At 41.9% G+C, this 20,190-nt stretch overlaps 1 protein-coding gene and 1 pseudogene across 1 annotated transcript in view; both read left to right on the forward strand.

Moving 5' to 3' along the window:
- The window catches only part of SLC36A1 (solute carrier family 36 member 1), a 309,080-nt gene that overhangs the window by 19,438 nt on the left and 269,452 nt on the right, over positions 1 to 20,190 (forward strand). The gene's annotated exons all lie outside the window — the stretch shown is intronic.
- On the forward strand, positions 11,417 to 15,071 carry LOC471707 (RUN domain-containing protein 1-like; annotated as a pseudogene).

A 20,190-nucleotide genomic window follows, 5' to 3' on the forward strand; every position in this document is an offset into this window, starting at 1 on the left:
CCATGTTGTTCAAGGGTCAACTGTATATGTTTCCCTTTTTGAGAAACTGCCAAACTGCTTTTCAAAGTGATTGTCCCATTTTAGATTTTCATCATCAGTGCATGAGGGTTCCAGTTTCTCTACATCCTCATCAAATCTTGGTATTGTCTGCCTCTTTGATCATAGTAATTCTAGTGAGATCCCATTTTAATTATACTATTAAATTATAGAATACTGGTACTATTAAGGATCTTAGAGTTTCAACACTCTCACTTCAGATTAGGCAACTAATCCTAAAAGGAGTAAATGAACTTGCTCAAGGTCACTGAGAGATTTAGTCAGAGTTCTTTCAGTTGCAAATGTTGGAAACCCAACTGAATGTGGCTTAAGCAAAAAGGAACTGACCCATGTAACTGGAAAGCACAAGGTGAAACCTGCATCAGGCACCAGTGGAAGCAGGAGCTCCAAGGACACCAACAGGCTTTTCTTCCATCTCTTGGCATAATTTTCTCCTGCTTGATATATGCTTCTGCTGTGTAGTCTGGGAACATGTTTACTTCAGTTCCAGGTTAGTTCATCCGGGTTTATTAACCCTCGCATTAAGATTACCCTCTTCCTGATATCACTGATTAAAGTCCAAGGGCTCATGAACCCTTGATTATATGGCCATCTCAGAACAAAGCACTATGGACAGGAGGATTGAATGTACTTATTCGCCAAACCCAGGTCATGTGCTCACTTCCTGGAGTTGGGGTAGAGTCTGCTCCTCTAAAACAACTTAGGGAGTGGAGAAAGGGTGGTTGCCCAAGGCAAAATCAGGGCACTGTTTCCAGAAGAAAGAGAAAGATGATAAGAAGGCAATGATGGGACATTCCTGGAGGTCCACTCTCTCCAGCTAGCTAGAAGTAGTCCTGGAACTAAAATCTAGTTTTCTATAAACCTCTGCTCAGTGCTCTTCCTATTGAATCAAGATGTTGCCTGTGGCATATAGATGCAATGTTAATGCTCATACAGCATCTTCACCTGGTTAAGGTGCCCAGTAATTGCAAACACATCAAAATTCCTGTCCTATTTGACAGGCTCAGGGAAAGTGGCCAGTTCAGGGGGCAACAGAGGCTGGAGACAAAGTCACAATTGGCCCCACCAATCAGTAGGGAAACCAAACTCTTGGTAACAAGCTTCTGAAGTAGGGAGAGCAAAGATGGTTCAGAAAGTGTCCTCAGAGGTCATCTAGTCCACCCTCTCATTTTACAGCTAGGGAAACTGAGGCTCAGAGAGGAAAAGTCACTTGTCTAAAATCAGGCAGCTGAGACAGGGACAGGGTTTAGTGGTTATGAACAAAGGGTTCAGTACTAAATAGGCCAGTGTTTACATCTGGCTCCACCCCTTACTAACTGTATGAGTTAGCACTAGTTCCCTAACTTCTTGGAACCTAGATGTCCTTTTCTGTGAAATGGAGAAGACACCATCTACCTTACAGGGTTCTGCCTCTTCTGGTCATCATAGGAGAAAACGGTAAAATAATGAAAATCACCAACATTTGTAGAGCACCTTAGCTTTTAAAAATGTGTGTGTGCACATACTCTTCCTGACATTCCTGACAACATTCTGAGGTGGGTGAGGCTGAACTTAACTGAATTTGTGAAGTTGAGGCCCCCAAGGGGAAGTGGCCCACTCAGATCTGATGGGGGTAAATGATAGAGCTCAGGAATAGAACTCAGATCCTCTTACCCCACTCCTGTACTCTCCACCCAACACTGTGGTGGCCCCATATAAATATACACATTAGCAATTAAAGAAGGATCTTTGTTCAAACAAGGCTAGAATGTCAGTTTAGGAAGTGAAGCGGGAAATGTTGAGTTGAAAATTGGTCACTGTTTCAAGGTGCCAGTGGAGTTTGGAAAGAGGAGAGGTCTTGAGGCTGGATCAGCTCATGGAGGGCCTGGAAGGTCCCCACCAAAAATCCCACAAAGCCCAGGATGCTGATCAGGGCATCCTTGGTGATGAGGGAGCTCATGCACTCTGAGTAGTAGGTAGTCATCTCCAGGAGGCACAGGATGATGAGGGGCAGGGTGCTGCTGCTCACCAAGCTCATCTGAGTAAGTGCCATGCCCAGATGGAGGATGGCCAGGGAACCTGCAGTGGAAGAAGATAACCTGGTTTCCACTTGCCCCAGAGGGGAACACACTTACAATTGAAATCCTAGCATGGCAGAATATTGGGGGAACCCGCCCCCAGTATCTCAATGTAGGTTATTTCTATTTTCCATAAGTGTCAGCTGGCTGAGAAATAAAGAGAGACAGTACAAAGAGAGGAATTTTACAGTTGGGCTGCCAGGGGTGACATCATATATTGGTAAGACCGTGATGCCCACCTAAGTCTCAGACCAGCAAGTTTTTATTAAGGGTTTCAAAAGGGGAGGGGGTGTAAGAACAAGGAGTAGGTACAAAGATCACATGCTTCAAAGTGCAAAAAGCAGAACCACTAATAAGGGTCTAACAAAGTTCACATGCTTCTGAGGGAACAGGACAAAGGGCAAAAGCAGAACCACTGATAAGGGTCTATGTTCAGCGGTGCACGTATTGTCTTGATAAACATCTTAAACAACAGAAAATGAGGTCTGAGAGCAGAGAACTGGTCTTACCACAAATTTACCAGGGCTGAGTTTTCCCAACCCTAGTAAGCCTGAGGGTTCTGCGGGAGACCAGGGCTTATCTCAGTCCTTATCTCAACTGCACAAGACAGACATTCCCAGAGCGGCCATTTATAGACCTCCCCCCAAGAATGCATTCTTTTCCCAGGGTATTAATATTAATATTCCTTGCTAGGAAAAGAATTTAGTGATATGTTTCCTACTTGCACCTCCGTTTATAGGCTCTGTGCAAGAAGAAAAATATGGCTCTTTTTGCCTGACCCTGCAGGCAGTCAGACCTTATGGTTGTGTTCCCTTGTTCCATAAAAATCACTATTATTCTGTTCTTTTTCGAGGTGCACTGATTTCATATTGTTCAAACACACATGTTTTACAATCAGTTTATACAGTTAACACAATTATCACAGTGGCCTGAGGTGACGTACATCCTCAGCTTACAAAGATAAGAGGATTAAGAGTTTATTAAAGACAGGCATAAAAAATTATAAAAGTATTATTTGAGAACTGAAAAATGTCCATAATAAGATGAAATTGTCCCAATTTATGTTCCTCTGCTGCAGCTTCAGCCGGTCCCTCCGTTCAGGGTCCCTGACTTCCTGTAACAGTAGAACATTTGAAAACATTTCATAGGAGCACTGAGGGGAATCTCCTTGTCTTGCTAATAACTCTCTATGGGGACAGAATCTTTTGGCAGGGTGTTAAAAGAAAAATCCAACATGTGTCCTTTCTAAAAAGGACGCAGGAGGGTAGGAGGCGTTGGACCCCAGTTATGTACACATCCAGATGGAATTCAACCTGCTTAACTAGGCCAAATTATACAACCACCTGCATTTGATTTGAGCTGTTTATATTGAGCCTGATCACCAACCTCCTGGAGAGTTCAGCTACACTGAACTGGATTGATCATTGACTAAAGACATTCTACACCAATAACCTGCCATAATCAATTACAAACTGTGCTAAAACTGGATGGATCATTGACTAGAGACATCCTACGCTGATAACCTGCCATCATCAATCATAAACTGTGCTAAAACCTTCCTGATGTGTAAACTTACTGTGGCGCTTATAAGCCTCTGCTTAACCTTGCCTAGATGGAACATAATTTAGCTGCTTTGCTAGATCTGTGTCTCTTGAATTGCAATTCCTAAGACCCTAATTAAAATGTGTTTTCTTTTGTTTGCCACTCTGCAGTGTTAGTTTTATTTCTTAGTTGACATTACATGGTGTCAGAAGTGGGATGCAAAGTGACTCCCTCCTGATCTCCTGTGCCACCATATACCCAAGAAAAAGTATCTGTGGGAACTCCTTGCATTTTATTGACTCCGAATGACCCCAAACTTCACTGGATAAGTCTTTTTGTGTCCTGAACCACCTTCTTACCCTAGCTGAGGTTCAGGCCTTTTTTTGGTTGTCCTTTGTTGCCAGCTTTTACAATGGATTTCTCCTTTTTTCTGGTGACCCTGGTTGCAAAGAATCTTTGTTTTGGTGATCAATCATGGGGAGTTCCCATCCTAAGAGTGTGACTAATGACTTGTCCTATCCATGCCACATTTAAGGTTAAATCTAATGAAGGACTCTCAAGGACCTCTTCAGTAACTTAGTCCCCTTGAACAAAGGCAGAACCCAGGGCTGCAACAAAGGACTTCCCTGGCCCCTTAGAAAATCTAAATCCCTTTGCTAAATAATTCAACTTGGTTACCAAAACCTACCAGCCTGGCTATTTCAACCTTTACCAGCTGATACACATGCTTGCTGGTGAAGGACATGCTAACACGTGGATGGAAAAAGCTGACTAGTATAACCCTTTAAATGATTTCTCTAAGAGAAGAGCGACTGATCTTACTGATGTTCACAAATTGGCAAAGATCTCCATAAACAAATCCCTGAAGTTTTCTAAAAAACTATTGACTGGAAAAACAAAATACAACAATGCACCTAAGAACCAGATGACCCAGTCTACAAATTCATTATAGACTACAGAAAATTTTAAGGCAATACTCTGGCTTTGGCAAAATAAATCACACAACCTCCCTTTGTAATTCAACTGTTATCAGTGGACTGGAAGAAGAACATGATAGTAAAGTGAAATCAACTCAATTGGGCTACTATGAAAACCTCTGACTTGCTTAATCTGTCCAAAAATCCCTCCAACACACCCCTGAAAGGGCAGCTGAGAAGAAAGCAACTCGTGCATTAGATCTTCAAATTCAAGCTGGTCAAGTAATGAACTGTCAAATGCAACAATTAAAAACTAAACTTGTTCCCACCCCAGACTGAACTCCCTCAGGCTGGAGCACAGTGGTACGTTCACAGCTCACTGCAACTTCAAACTCTTGGGCTCAAGTGATCCTCCTGCTTCAGCCTCTTGAAGAGCTGGACCTACAGGCAGGCACACACCACTATGACTGGCTAATTTTAAAATATATTTGTAGATACAGGGTCTCGCTATATTGCCCAGGTTGGTCTGGAACTCCTGGCCTCAAGCCATCCTCGCACCTCAGCCTACCAAAGTGTTGGGATTACAGGCGTAAGCCACTGTGCCTGGCGTATTTCTCATTTTATTTTTATTTTATTTTTTGAGACAGAGTCTCCCTCTGTCACCCAGGCTGGAGTGCAGTGGTGCGATCTCAGCTCACTGCAACCTCCGCCTCCCAGATTCAAGCCATTCTCATGCCTCAGCCTCTGGAGTAGTAGGGACTACAGGTGTGTATCACCATGCCCGACTAATTTTTATATTTTCAGTAGAGATGGGGTTGGGGGTTTTCCCATGCTGGCCAGGCTGGTCTCGAACTCCTGACCTCAAGTGATCTGCTCACCTCGGCCTCCCAAAGTGTTGGGATTACAGGCGTGAGCCACTGTGCCTGGCCTTATTTCTCATTTTAAAAAGGCCTTTGTTCCTAAATGTTCTCTGAACTCACTGGAAATTTAAAACTGAAGTTAACTAAAAATAAAAACCATTCTGTATTGGAAGCAGATTATATCTGAGGCAGACAGCTTTTCCCCAAGAGTCTGGGCCAAGCCAGTATATGATCATCCCACCACAGATGTATTTAGTGTATATTATCTTGTAGGTACTCATGCGATGCGCATATTATTGTGTTGTTGTTGTATATGCTTAATGAATATAAATGATACCACATTAGAATTTCATTCTGTTTCTTCCTTTTTTTTTGTTAGGCTCCATTCATGTTGTTAGGTTTACAGTTACTACTAAAACTAAGGATGGAAATGCCCTTTGGCCCAGATACTCCACTTCCTCATATCCACCTTGAAGAAACCTTCCCACATTTCCTAAGAATGTGTATACAATAATATTCTTTGCAGCATTGTTTGTAACAGCAGAATATTGGAAACAAATTCAGTATTTTATAATATTTTTTCATTAAATTGTAATATCAAATCTGTACTTTCTTACTCAATATCAACTTGCTTGTGACCACTATCTGATTTAAATTGCTTCTAGGCTGGGCGTGGCAGCTCACGCCTGTAATCCCAGCACTTTGGGAAGCTGAGGCGGGCAGATCTGTTGAGGTCAGGAGTTTGAGACCAGCCTGGCCAACATGGTGAAACCCCATCTCTACTAAAAATACAAAAATTAGCCGGGCGTGATGACAGGCGCCTGTAATCCCAGCTACTTGGGAGGCTGAGGCAGGAGAATCACTTGGACCCGGGAGACGGAGGTTGCAGTGAGCCAAGATCGCAGTACTACACTCCAGATTGGGCATCAGAGGCTCTGTCTCAAAATAATAATAATAATAAAATAAATTGCTTCTAAGTGGAGTTATCATTCTGTGCATTGTAGAACGTTTAGCAGCATCCCTGGCCTGTACTTACTAGACGTCAGTAGCACACCTCCCTTATGTAACAATCAAAAAGTGTCTCCAGACATTGAAAAATGTCCTCCAGGGGTGGAGGAGGGACATTGAGAACCACCGGCATAAATACAAGGGGAAGATAAATAAATAAATTCAGCTAGAGACCTTTCATGGACTACTGACAACCATTTCTTGTATTTTTATAGAACTTTGGAGTTCTTATGTACTTTAATTTTCTATAAACTATATTCATTGTAAAAAATGAGAAAATGTACACAAGCAAATGGAAAACAAACATATACATAATTCTACCAGCCAGAGATCAACTATTATCCCCCTAGCCCTAGACACACACATATTCACTTTTACAAACAACCTGCACTGTAATATTGTCCTACTACCTACCTTTCTCACTAATGATATCTCATTAGCTTTTTTTGATGCCACATTATAATATGTTAAAGCTTAATAGGGAGACAGAACAGAAATTTATTCTACTTTAGAGATGAGGTCATTGAGACTTAGTGAAGTGAAAAGAATTTCTAATATTCTATCTTGTTATCAACTCCCACTATCAACAGAAATTTGGAAAAGCAAATTTTAGAAAAAGGATGTGTAACAAGGCTAGTGAATAGGATTTTTTTTAAAAAACTCTTCTTTTAGTTTTTAGTTTTTTTAAAAAAATTTTCCTTTTTCATTGTGGAAGAAACTAAAACTTTCTACCTAATAGCATTACAAACATGTTAAAGGGGATAAATGTGTACTGATCTTCCTTGGTTTTTCTTTTCAGGTTTGGGGCTATCTCACTCTGGTGTATATGGGAGTGGGAGACAGGGAAAGGGGAGGGAGATTCTGCTTTTGTTGTTGACTGTTACACTCTGGATGGGAACTGGCCTCCTTTTAATAGCCCATTAACAACATTATTCTACCCGAAGGAAGACAGCTTCCCTTTGGCCTTAGCTGCCTTGTGAGTTTGGTGAACTCCCATCTCTGGCAATGTTCAACCTCTAAAATTCAACTCTAAAATCTTATGAAATATTTTTTGGAACCCTAGTTTCTGTGATTCCAAAACTACAAGCTTCTAGAATTCTGAGATTCTGGGACTCTAGCACAGAGTCTCTCAGTTGTTGTCCTGGTCTTTCTCTACAAAAGGCTATACTCTCAAGACAGAATCAAACCCAAGAAGGCTTCCCACCTTCCCAGCATGCTGGGAATTGACGGACATGACTATTTTTGATACTTCATGGTATTTCTAAAATTAATTTGGACAACATGTGTGAACAAATGGAAAATTCATTAGAGAGATGGAAATCATACAAAAGAGTGAAATGGAAATGTGAGTAATAAAAAAATAGTAACAGAGACAAATAATTCATTAAAAATTTTTTTTTTTTTTTAGAAACAGGGTCTCACTTTGTTCCCTAGGCTAGAGTACAGTGGCACAATTATAATGCACTGCGTCCTGGAACTCCTGGGCTCAACTGATCCTCCCGCCTTAGCCTCCTAAGTAGCTAGGACTTCAGGTGCGTGTCACCACGCCCATCTATTTTCATATATATATATTTTTAGAGACGGGGTCCTGCTGTGTTGCCCAGGCTTATCTTGAACTTCTGGCCCCAAGCAGTCCTTCTACCTTGGCCTCCCAAAGTGCTGGGATTACAGGCATGAGCCACCACTAAGAATTCTTTTGATAAAGTTATCAGTGGACTCAATAAAGACAAGGAAATAATCTGTGAACTTGATGATAGGTCAATAAAAATTATCCAAACTGAAATATAAACAGAAAAAAAGAGTGAAAAAACTAGAACATCCAAGAGCTGTGGGACAATGTCAAACTGTTTAACATATGAGTAATTGGAATCCCAGATGAAGAAGACAGAATGTGGCAAAAGAAATATTTGACTTTGAGAAGATGAGGTAAGAGGATCACTTGAGTTCAGAAGTTCAAGACCAGCCTGGGCGACATAGTGAGACTCCTCCATCTCTATTAAAAAATATAAAATAAATATTTGAAGAAATAAAGAAATAATGGCCAAAAATTTTCAAAAAATAATAAAAGACATAAAACTATAGATCAAAAAGTTCAGAACCGAGTGCAGTGGTGTATGCCTGTAGTCCCAGCTACTTTGGAGGCTAAGGCAAGAGGATGTTTTGAGTTCAGGAGTTTGAGGCCAGCACAGGCAACATCATGAGACCTCGTCTAAAAAAAAGTGCAGAGAAAAATACCAAAATAAAGAGGATGAGGACCAACACAATACACACAATATGATATGCCTAGACATATCATATTCAAACTGATGTAAATAAAAAATAAAGAGAAAACCTTGAAAGCAGCCAAGGGAAAAAGACATTTAGATACAGAGAAACAGATGTAAGAATTAAAGTTATCAGAAATTATGCAAATCAGAAGACATTGAAGTGATAGCTTGTCAGTGTTTACACAAAAACATTGTCAACCCAGAGAAAATATCTTGCAAAAATGAAGGAGAAGTAAAGCCTTTTTTTAAAAAAACAAATGAAAACTAAGATAATTACTGGCAGATCTGTTCTATAAAAGTTAAATTCTTCAGGAAGAAGAAATATTATTCCAGACAGAAACTTACATCTATAAAAAGAAATGACAATCTTTGGAGATGGTTAAAGTATAAAAGATAGTTTTTCCTTATTTTTAATTTTTAAAAAAATTGTTTTAGAGACAGGGTCTTGCTCTGTTGCTCAGGCTGGAGAGTAGTGGCACAGTCATAGCTCACTGCAACCTCAAACTCCTGGGTTCAAGCAATCCTCCTCCCTGGGCCTCTCAAAGCACTGGGATTACAGGTATGAGCCACTGTGCTCAGCCTGTTCTTCTTTATTTTAAATTGCTCTAAAAGAGATTTGATTAAAGCAGAGACAAGCAAACTATGGCCTATGGGCTGGTGTGTATGTATGCGTGAAAGATTCTCCCCGGGGCCTGAAAACTTGAAGGGATGAATAACTCCTTCCTTCTCAGGCCTAGTCCAAGGCGCAAGGCCACTTGCACCAGCAGCGTGTGTCAGCAAGATAGCAGAAGCAGGAAGAGAGCTGGCTGGAGGACACCTACCCTGGCCGGAAGACACCTACCCTGGCCAGAAGACACGTACCCCTGAAGATCGAGAAAGAGGCCGTCTGGGTACTATGTACCAGTCATGTCAGACTGGGACACTTCCCTGTTTACAGAGGACTATGAAACCCCTGTCCTGTCCTCACTTGGGGCTGATGCCATTTTAGGCCTCAGGCCGCCTGCACCCAGGAGCTCATTAAAACAGCATGTTGCTCCACACCACCTCGTGTTGTCTGTTGCTGCGCTCTTGGGGTTCGAACCGATACAAGAACCTTTCAATGTGTATGTGTATGTGTGTGTGTATATATATATCACATTTTGTTTATCCATTCATCCATTGACAGACACTTAGGTTGATTCTGTATATTTGCTATTGTGAATAGCACTGCAGTAAACATGCTAGTGTAGGCATATTTTTCATAAAATAATTTCTTTTCTTCTGGGTAGATAGCCAGTAGTGGATGGATCAAATGATTGTTCTATTTTTAGTTTTTTTGAGAAATCTCCATACTTTTTCATAGAGACTGTAGTAATTTACATTCTCTAATGCAAATACAACAATGTATTAGCATTCCTTTTATTCTGTTCCTTGCCAACATCTGTTATATTTTGATTTCTTAATAATAGCCATTCTGACTGGTGTAACATGATATTTCATTGTGGTTTTAATTTGCATTTCTCTGATGATTAGTGATGTTGAACATTTTTTCATATTAAAAAATGTCTACATATGTCATTTGGCAACTTTCTAATGGAGTTATTAATGTTGGGGTTTTTTTTTTTTTTGAGTTGTTTCAATTCCTTGTAAATTCTGGATATCAGTCCCCTGTTGGATGCATAGTTTGCAAATATTTTCTCCTATCTTGCAGATTGTCTGTTCACTTTGTTAATTATTATTTTGCTGTGCAGCAGCTTTTTAGCTTAATTAAGTCCCATTTGTCTATTTTTGTTTTTGTTGCCTGTACTTTTGAGGTCTTAGTCATGAATTCTTCGCCTAGTCTAATGTCCAGAAGTGTTTTCCCTGGGTTTTCTTCTAGCATTTTAATAGTTTCAGGTCTTATGTTTAAGTCTCTAATCCAACTTGAGTTGATTTTTGTATATGGTGAGAGATAGGGGGTCCAGTTTTATTCCTCTGAATATGGCAATCCAATTTTATCAGCATCATTTATTGAAAAGGGTATCCTTTTTCCAGTGTATGTTTTTGTCAACTTTGTCAAAAATCATTTGGCTATAGACATGTGGCTCTATTTCTGGGTTCTTTATTCTGTTCCATTGGTCTTTGTGTTTATTTCTATACCAGTGTCATGCTGTTTTGGTTACTATAGCCTTGCGGTATAATTTGAGGTCAGGTAATGTGGTGCCTTCAGCTCTATTCTTTTTGCTTTGGATGCTTTGGCTATTTGGGCTTTTGGGGAGGGGTTCCATATAAATTTTAAGGTTTTTTTTTCTGATTCTGTGAAGAATGAGCATGGAATTTTAATAGGGATTGCATTGAATCTCTAGATCACTTTGGGCAGTATAGTCATTTTAACGACTGTGTTTTCTAGTTTTCCTTGTAGAGATCTTTCACCTCCTTGGTTAAATATATTCCTAGGTATTTTTTTTTTGTAGCTACTGTAAATGGGATTGCCTTCTTGATTTGGTTCTCAGCTTGATTGTTATTGGCATATAGAAATGCTACTGATTTTTGTATATTGATTTTGTATCCTAAACTTTGCTGAATTCATTAATCAAACCTAAGAGTTTTTTGTTTTTGGAGGAATTTTTAGGTTTTTCTAGACATAGATCATATTATCATCAAACAGAGGTACTTTAACTTCCCTTTCCCAGTTGTATGCCTTTATTTCTTTTTCTTGCCTGATTGCTCTGGCAAGGACTTCCAGTACCATGTTGAATAGGAATGGTGAGAGTGGGCATTCTTGTCTTACTCCAGTTCTTAGGGAGATTGCTTTAAACTTTTCCCTGTTCAGTATGGTATTGGCCATGGGTTTGTTGTATACGGCCCTTGTTGTTTTGAGGTATGTTCTTTCTTTGCCTATTCTGTTGAGGGTTTTTATCATGAGGGAATGCTGGATTTTATAAAATTATTTTTCTTCATCTATCAAGATAATCATATTGTTTTTGTCCTTAATTCTGTTTATGTGATAAATCACAGTTATTGATTAGATAAATCAATAAATAGTCTAGAAGTTTGTCAATTTTGCTTATCTTTTCAAAGAACCAACTTTTTGTTTTGTTGATCCTTTTTATCTTTTTTTGTTTTCAATTTCATTTAGTTCTGCTCTAATCTTTATTATTTCTTTTCATTTGTTAGCTTTGGGTTGGGTTTGTTCTTGTTTTTCTAGTTCCCAGAGGTGTGATAATAAGTTGTTAATTGGTGATCTTTCTATTTTGTTTTGATGTAGGCATTTAACTCTATAAACGTCCCTCTTAGCACTACTTTTTTTATATATCTCAGAATTATGTTGTATATCCATTTTCATTCATTTCAAAAATTTTTTTTTTTTGCGATGGAGTTTCACTCTTGTTGCCCAGGCTGGAGTGCAATGGCGTGATCTTGGCTCACTGCAACCTCTGCCTCCCAGGTTCATGTAATTCTCCTGTCTTAGCCTCCTGAGTAGCTGGGATTACAGGCACATGCCACCACACCTGGCTAATTTTTGTATTTTAATAAAGATGGGGTTTCATCATATTGGTCAGGCTGGTCTCGAACTCCTGACCTCAGGTGATCCACCTGCCTCGGCTTCCCAAAGTGCTGGGATTACAGGCATGAGCCACCGTGCCCGGCGCTCTTCACTTTAATTGTGGCCACAGGGACCAGCTTGCCCTCTCTGGGGTAAATTTTAACATTATATTTAACTTAACACAATATACGCCAAATATTACTCTTTCAATGTGTAACAATATAAAAACTATTAAAATATTTTACATGTTTCGTATTACAGTTTTAAAATCTAATATTTATTTTATACTTATGGCACGTCTCAATTCAGATTAGTCACATTTCAAGCGTTCAATGTGGCTAGCAACTATATTAATGCAGGCATACAAGAAATATAGCATTCAGTGCTTATATTAGAAAAGAAAATAGATCTCTAATCGATAATCTAAACTCTGATGTCAAGCAACTAGAAAAAAAAATTAACTCAAAGCAAGGTGAAGGGGAGAAAAAGAGGAAAAAATGCACAAAATTGAAAAGAGTGTAAAAACGATACAGGAAAATTAATAAACCAGAAAATTATTTGTTTGAAAAGATCAATAAAATCTACCAGACTGTTCAAGAAAGAAAAGACAAGAAGACACAGATTACCAATATCAGAAATGAAAAATAGGACATCACTCTAGATCCTATTGACATTAAAAGGATAATAAGGAAATGTTAAAAAGAACCCTAGGTGGGAGGCTGAGGCGGGCGGATCACCTGAGGTCCGGAGTTTGAGACCAGCTTGGCCAACGTGGTGAAACCCCCTCTCTACCAAAAACATACAAATTAGCTGCCAGGAAACCGGCCACAGTTGTGGGGCGAGGACCAGAGTGAGCAGGAAAAACAAGAGCGTGTGGAAACCCAAAGGAAGAAGCAGAAAGAATGGATACTGCGGCTCAAGACCTAGCTAGATGACTTGGAAACATGTGCCTATCCAAGAGCAGTTATGATGCCCTGCGGCAGTTCGTGTGTTGGAAAGACAGTGGGTGATCCTAGACAAGTTAATAAAGAAACTGGACGTGCGTCTGAATGAGGACATCAGTTCCCTGTCCACTGAAGAACTTCGTCAGTTTGTAGGTGCAGTAGTGGCTCACATCGTCAACCCAGCCCTAGTCAAAGATCAGTTGGTTGGGCAACTGAAAACTCAGATCGGAGACCTCTAGATGTCCATCGACGTCATCCAAGATGAAGTGGGAAGCCCCTTGCAGACAGATGGTGGACATTGTGAGTGCAAGTCCTCTGGGAAGACAGGAAATGGTTCCACCAGAAGTGGCAGCAGCAGACCCACTGCCTCCAGGACACAGCAAAACAAAGGCAGGGGATGTGAAGAAAGTCCAAGGGACGGGGCTGCACCTGATGCCGCAAGCGTTGGCAATGCTCCAGATTTTGCTGTTAGCTAATTTGGTTGTGCGACAGGCCAGATCCCTCCAACCCTATAACAGAGGGGCCAGGCTGACAGACTATGCTCTCTTGTTGAAGAGGCGGGAGGTGTCAGTGGACAGAGAGAAGCAGCTAGCCTTGAGGCACCAGCCACACGACCATGTCACCACCTCTGCCATCCTCCAGGACCTCTCTCTGGCAGGCAAGGATGAGCTGGCCATGGCTGTGTGGAAGGAGCTGATGGTGGCTGTGAGGGACCTGCTAGCCCATGGACTATATACCTCCTCCTCAGGAATGAGCCTCATCATGGCTCCTATTGCTCATTTGCTGCCAGCCTTCTCCTCAGCCCCTGAGCCCATGCACCCCTGGGAGCTCTTTGTAAAGTACTGAAACTGCCTTTGTAAAATTATGAGTGAGACAGTGAAAGAGATCTAACTTAACTGACTCCATCTTGCTTCTAACCCCCAAGCTATCTTTGTTCATTCCTGGGCACAAGCTGAACTAACTATGGAAGAAACTTAGTTTGTAGTTTATAGTTTAAACGAAGATGGTAACAGCCCTTTCCCAAAGCAGACCTCCTTCTTATCTGGGGACTAGACTAGCCACAGGATTAGAAATTATGGTTTAGGAGTCATGCACCTGGAGGCTACAAGATTCTGACCCTCCATGAACTGCTCCTAAGATCAGTGCTTGCGATATTTTTTGTGCCCTGCACTTGACGGATCAGCTGGCACCACCCAGATTGATAAACTGGCTCGTCTGATCTTGTGGCCCCCACCCAGGAACTGACTCAGTGCAAGAAGACAGCTTTGACTCCCTGTGATTTCAACCCTGGCCAATCAGCACTCCTGGCTCACTGGCCCCGCCCCCTACCCACTATGTTATCCTTAAAAACTCTGCCCCTAAATGCCTGGGGAGACTGATTTGAGTAATAATAAAACTGGTCTCCCGCAAAGCCAGCTTTGTGTGAATTACTCTTTCTCTGTCGCAATTCCGTTGTCTTGATGAATCTGCTCTGTCTAGGCAGCCAGCAAGGTGAACCCCTTGGGGGGTTACAGTACTACCATGCTAAAAATGGCAGTGCTTATGCCCAGCCCAGGAGCTCTCCCAGTCTTTGCCCTTCCTGTTACAGGAGGCACTGATGTAACCCCCAAAGAGAGCCTACTGACAGTCATCCACATGGTGCTGACAGAGCACGACCCTTTTAAGCACAGTGCAGACTCTGAATTGAAGGCTTTGGTGTGCATGGCACTGAATGAGCTGCGTCTGATGTCCTGGGTGAACCTCATCTGCAAGTGCGGGTCACTCATCGAGACTCACTACCAGCCTGGGAGCTACATAGCACACACAGGCTTTGAGAGTGCCCTCAACCTGCACAGTCGCCTCAGCAGCCTCAAGTTCAGCCTCCCTGTAGATCTGGCCATGCGCCAGCTCAAAAATACCAAAGATGCCTTTTGATGAGAATGCCCTGACCCCAGGCAAGCTCCTTGCTCAATAGGGATAGATGTGTTAGTCTTCTAGCATAGAAGCAAGGAATCAAAGATGGGGTTAAAGGCATTTTTCCCAGACCCTGCTTAGGTCATCAGCGAAATGAGTGCAAAGTGTGTTTTCCCCACCAACTTAGCATCTTGGAAAGATGCGCTGGAGACTCTCTTGTTAAGAAGGTTCTGCCCTGGTGTGCAACCATAGTGTACATGTGGGCACATGTGCTTGAGCCTGTGTTAAAGAAATCAATTGTGGCACATAGTACCCCAACTCATTGCGCCAAATCTGATTCTCAGAAAACCTGGGTTGCTTTAACCATTCTCTTTATGGCCGTGAGTGACAACATGAGTGAGTCATTGGTCCCAGAATAATTTTGCCTGGAGGAACCTGTTAGTTGAGCCATCTTTCACTTGAAGCATGTTTGAGAGGCCAAGGCCAGAATTTAAATTCCTTTTATGAATAGATTTCCCTTTCTTCCTGACCCCAAGGCCAGAGGAGACTATATATTCCATGGCTGCCTCTAAAACTAGGAATGGGGATATCTGAATAATATCCACCTGGCATTAAAGCCAGGATGGTCTCAATCTCCTGACCTCGTGATCCACCCACCTCGGCCTCCCAAAGTGCTGGGATTACAGGAGTGAGCCACTGCACCCGGCCCACAGTCTTTTTAGAAGTAAATATATTCAAGTTAAATGAGCAAATCCTTGCCACCCAAGTTGAGTATGTACAAGAATACAAATCGGTAACCTGCAGCTGTTCCTCTTTGGGTTGTGACTCACTGGGCACCACTTGTCCTGGAGGCTGGCTGGCTGGAGGACACCTGATCTGGTAATAAATACTGCAGCAGGGATAGGTGCCACAGCAGGATAGCAACTACAGCAGATCACTGTTTCCAGGCCGGGGGTGGAGTATTTCATTGTGAAACTGACTCTAGAATGGTTCTATTTGGTCTTCAGTATTGTAGCCTCATTAGTTCACATTTGTCGTACAGCTTATGATGTTCACATTTGTCATACAGCTTGTGATGAGTACTACTCTAGGATTGGCCAAAGATGGGCAAAATATATCACTCCAAACACTACTGATTCAGCATTGTTATCATGTCTTAAATTGCCAGCTGCACTTTTTTTCTGCACTACATAATGTAGTGCATTTTAACTTAAAATTTTTTTTTTTTTTTTTTTTTGGAGACAGAGACTCGCTCTGCCGCCCAGACTGGAGTGCAGTGGCACCATCTCGGCTCACTGCAACCTCCACCTCCCAGGTTCAAGCAATTCTCCTGCCTCAGCCTTCCAAGTAGGTGGAATTACAGGCACCTGGCATCACGCCTGGCTAATTTTTGTATTATTAGTAGAGACGGGGTTTCACCATGTTGGCCAGGCTGGTCTCAAACTCCTGACCTCAGGTGATCTGCCCGCCTCGGCCTCCCAAGGTGCTGAGATTACAGGCGTGAGCCACCGCACCCAGCCTTTAACTTAAATTTTTTTCAGCAACATGTTACTTGTTTAAGATACGTTATTGGTATTTCATTAGAATTAGTTCACCTTCTCTGTGAAACAAGTCCATTGTAAAACGTAGTGGAAAATGATACATATGTGGTTGCTAATAAAATCATAGTGTTTTGTGACAAAAAAAAGAACCCTATGCCATGAAGGTAAATGTCTTCATTTCTGAAATTCTTCAAATTATTCTCTCTAAAATGTTTGTATCTTCCAAAAAAAAAATCTCCTAGTATGAGCTGCATAACATGTTGCACCCTAGATTGGGCATCAGGAGACCTGTGTTCTAGTCCTTGCTCTGAAACTAACTTTCTGGGAGATCCAACATGTATCCTCTCCTTTCCGGGTGTTGGCTCTAGAAGCACTTTCAGTTTCCTTATCTGTGCTCCATGAATTATTAGTTACTTGCCTGAGAGGTCTGACTCAGGGTGCCTCCAAAACAGTTCTTACATATTAGGTGTGAGCCAGGAAGAAACAATGCCGGAAGAGAAATCTATGGGTTGTATATTTAAAACAAATGAGAGCTAGCAGTTTACACATCTAGAGTGAATATTTTCAAGGCAAACATATATGTTTCATGCCTTCTATAATCTGCAGTTTACAATGCATCAGACAATAGCTCAAAAGCATCATCCTTCAGATTCAGTAATTTAATCACTCATTTTTGATTTTCACTTATAAAGAAAACCAAGGAAGAGAATCTCAGACTTGGAAGGAGCTTCTCATAGGTTATATAGCAAAACTATTCCTCTCTTGGAAAGTGGTTGTCCTGCCTCTGCTTAAATACCTTCGGAGATCGGGCACTCACTATACTCTTCTCACCTAGTATAAAAAAGCTCTTTGTTATGTTGAGCTTAAAATATGCAACCCTCAAACCTCTCACTCATTAGTGCTTATTCCAACCTCACAGTATAAGCCATTCCACGCTCACCATTTACAGACATGAAGCCATTTTGCTGAACAGCCAGTAGGGGACCCTGAAGATCTTCCAGTAACAAAATATAAAGTCAAAAAGATGCAGAAAGAAACTTGTTTTATTAGGCAATTTTATTTTAAGTGAGGTGTGTATGTGTGTGTGTGTGTGGGTGTGGGAGAGAGAGAGAGAGAGTGTGTGTGTGTGTGTGTGTGTGAGAGAGAGAGAGAGAGAGAGAAAGAGGGGCAGGAGGGTGCTTAAAGGCCTTCATAAATACCTTGGGAATAAAATCTAGGTCCTGGTTGCAAATTGGCCACCTGAGTACCACGCTTTTTGAATTAGCTGCCACTATTTAAAAACTGGAAAAGTTGCACAGACATACACAAAACCAGAATTCCTGGCTTCTTTGAGACTTGGAAATGACCCAGCATGGACCCTCTCCAGCTGGAGATGGGTAACTTTAGACTAAGCCATGTGCTGTTTCCTGGGCATGGCCCCTGCTCAGTCACTCACTTACTCTTCCCACCTGGCCATGGCAGGCAGGGAGAGAAAGTCACATTTTTAAACCTTGTTCTTTGAGCAGACTGTGGGGCTCCTAGGAATTTCCAAGGGGAAAAAACCCAGAATCGCCATCCAAACTGGAAATGCCTTAGAGGGCTTCCAACAAATTCTCATTTTCCAAATTGAGAAATGATTTACATTTTCATCCTTGTCTCTGGTAGTAATAGTGGCCAGGATGGGGCCAGGTAGCTCTGAGGAAGCAGATTCTGACTGAGACCATCTGAGAGGGCAGCTCTTTGTTGGCAGAAGTTCAAAACCTTTCACAGCCCCTTTTGCCAAAATGGGGAGAACTAGGGAATCTGAGGGCAACACCCCAATAAAAAAAACAATAAAACAAAACAATAAAAAAAGAGACAAAAACCAAACCAAACAAACAGCAACAACTACCTTTACATACCATTTTTGCACACAATTCTAGGAAGTTTATGGGTCATTGTTCAGGTTCTAATATGAAACCTTTTAAGAACAGAGGTTTCCTTCTGTATCTTTTTTTTTTTTTTGAGACAGAGTCTTGCACTGTCTCCCAGGCTGGAGTGCAATGGCACGATCTCAGCCCACTGCAACCTCCGCCTCCCAGGTTCAAGTGATTCTCCTGCCTCACCCTGCCGAGTGGCTGTGATTATAGGCGCCCGCCACCACGTCCCGCTAACTTTTTTTTTTTTGTATTTTTAGTAGAGATGGGGATTTCACTATGTTGGCCAGGCTGGTCTCAAACTCCTGACCTCGTGATCCACCTGCCTCAGCCTCCCAAAGTGCTGGGATTACAGGCATGAGCCACCGCACCCGGACCCTTCTGTATCTTTTTGGCTTTATATTTTGTTGTCAGATCTTCAGGGTCCCCTACTGGCTGTTCACCAAGCTGGCTTCATGTCTATAAATGGCAAGTGTGGAATGGCTTATACTCTGAGGTTGGAATAAGCACTACTGAGTGAGAAGTTTGAGAGATACAAACTTTAATTTGAACTTAGTTTCCTCCTGATCCAGAGCTTTAACTACTTTTAGTATTTGAAGATAATAACTCTGACCATTTCTCTAACTTGGTTAATGTCATATCCATCCTGTTTTTCACAGTTACCCTTACCTGGTGACTTCTGTCATGTGATGTCCACTTGTGTGGACATCTGTTGCTTTTAACACTCCTCAATTCCCCATTCTTGGTGTAGAACCCATTTTTGCTTTGAGATACCATCCCTCTCACTGCATGGGTGTCTTGGTGGCACTGTCAATCAAAAAGCCCTGACTTTCCTTGCCCAACAGATGGGCTTGTGCAATTGGACACTCTCTCCATAGAATTTGCGTCTTGAGCATTGCACTCAAGAACAGAAAACAATTGGTGGAAATTCATCCCAGAGGCACAGTCCCACTGACTTCAGTCTCAGGCTCTGCCCGGTCCCTGTCTTTCTCAATGTCTGCTTCTTTAGCTTTCCCTTGACTCTGTGAGGCATGTTCAAATCCATTTGTTTTAATTTAAGTTGTCCAGAGTTATATTCTGTTGTTTGCCTCCAAAGAACCTAACCGATGTGCTTCCCTTAGGTTCAGCTTAATTCCACAAACATTTACTAAGCCTGGAATGTTGCACTTGCTCTAGGGAGGTCCTGGTGGCCCAACTCCTGTAAACTCCTGGGGCCTGGTGGAGGGACAGAAAAGAAGCAAATCTTTCTGCCTTTTACTCACATGTCTTACAAAGCATGGCAGAGCCAATGCCCAAGTCTACCATGAGGGTTCAGCACTTGCACACCCAGGAAACAGTGACGGGCACAATGATCTTGGCAGAGACATAGAACTGCAGGGGGTAGGTAAGGCAGATGCCACCCAAGTAGAGGAGCTCAACAGACTGGTACAACCTGTGCAAGGCAGAGGGGATCAGGAAAGATCCACGCACAGATACCAGCAGGCTCTGGAGGACCCATGGGGGTTAGTCGGGAGATCATTCAGGCCAGAGCATGAGGCAGAAATTGGGAATAGTTAAAATTGCTTCCAATAACCCCCTAATTGCTAGAGAACATAGCAAGGTGCCAAGAGGCTATCTAGTAGAAACAATTGCAAACATGTCTTTAGGCACTGGAGTCTCACTCAAGTGGCAAGAGTCTCACTCTCTATGAAGGGCGTGAAGGTG

This window comes from Pan troglodytes, chromosome 4 (genome assembly GCF_028858775.2).
Source record: "Pan troglodytes isolate AG18354 chromosome 4, NHGRI_mPanTro3-v2.0_pri, whole genome shotgun sequence".
Classification (NCBI taxonomy): Eukaryota; Metazoa; Chordata; class Mammalia; order Primates; family Hominidae; genus Pan; species Pan troglodytes.